An 812-nucleotide genomic window follows, 5' to 3' on the forward strand; every position below is an offset into this window, starting at 1 on the left:
GTAGGGCGTGTAGCAGCTGTCTGCTCTCTGCTAACTGCTGCAGGAGTAAAGTCACCTCGTGCTGCAGTCTGAACACAGATCACCAATTACACAGCCCTCATTCATGTGTCACACTTATCAGTAAGAAACAGATCACAATGAGCAGAAACAAACGGAGCTGCTCTTTCTAAGTGTTCACATGGTTTCTCTGACCTGTTGTTGTGCTCCTGACTGTTTTGTCTGTCCTGTCGCAGTTGTTGGATTTGTTGGCTTTGTTCACAGTTGTGTGTCTGCAGCCTCCTCAACTCCTCCTTCCATTGTTCTGCCTCTAACTCCGCCTGCTGCAGACGGACACGCTCAGAAAGCACCGCCTCCCGGAGCTGCTCTGCCTCTTCACTGCAGTCTGCATCACACAAATGTCAAATTATTAACTCTCCAGAGTCCTACAGACAGTGATGCTCATTCTGCAAATTCACAAGACTGTAATATGATTCATGTGAATTAATGAGTGTTTTGCTGAAATACATATCTACTTTTAGCAGAGACATAAAATGCATGTGATCTGTAGCACTTATGTTTGGCAATGTTGTCCACAAATTATATCTACGTGGTCTGTAGATTGCTGTGACCACGCAGTGATGCTCTCCATCAGCTACAGTATTATAGGTTGTCTAGTCGTGTTTCCCAACCCTGTTCCTGGAGGCACAACAACAGTATGCATTTATCGCTTATCTGAGCCATTCATCTGTTTGTGTTTGTCTGTGTGTGTGTGCCTGTGTGTGTGTGTTTGTGTGTGTGTGTGTGTGTGTGTGTACCTCTGCTGGCTTGTAACC

General features: G+C 45.6%; 1 long non-coding RNA gene across 2 annotated transcripts; it reads right to left on the reverse strand.

The window, feature by feature from the left end:
• On the reverse strand, nt 1-812 carry LOC107682488 (uncharacterized). Of its 2 annotated transcripts, none has more exons than XR_001633504.1 (3): nt 795-812; nt 193-382; nt 1-68 (listed from the first exon to the last, which is right to left on the reverse strand). It is a non-coding gene; the product is annotated as an uncharacterized LOC107682488 (long non-coding RNA). The 2 variants fall into 2 exon arrangements; XR_001633505.1 differs by lacking the exon at nt 795-812 and adding an exon at nt 551-736.

Source organism: Sinocyclocheilus anshuiensis, unplaced genomic scaffold (assembly GCF_001515605.1).
Source record: "Sinocyclocheilus anshuiensis isolate Anshui unplaced genomic scaffold, SAMN03320099.WGS_v1.1 C32257412, whole genome shotgun sequence".
Classification (NCBI taxonomy): domain Eukaryota; kingdom Metazoa; phylum Chordata; class Actinopteri; order Cypriniformes; family Cyprinidae; genus Sinocyclocheilus; species Sinocyclocheilus anshuiensis.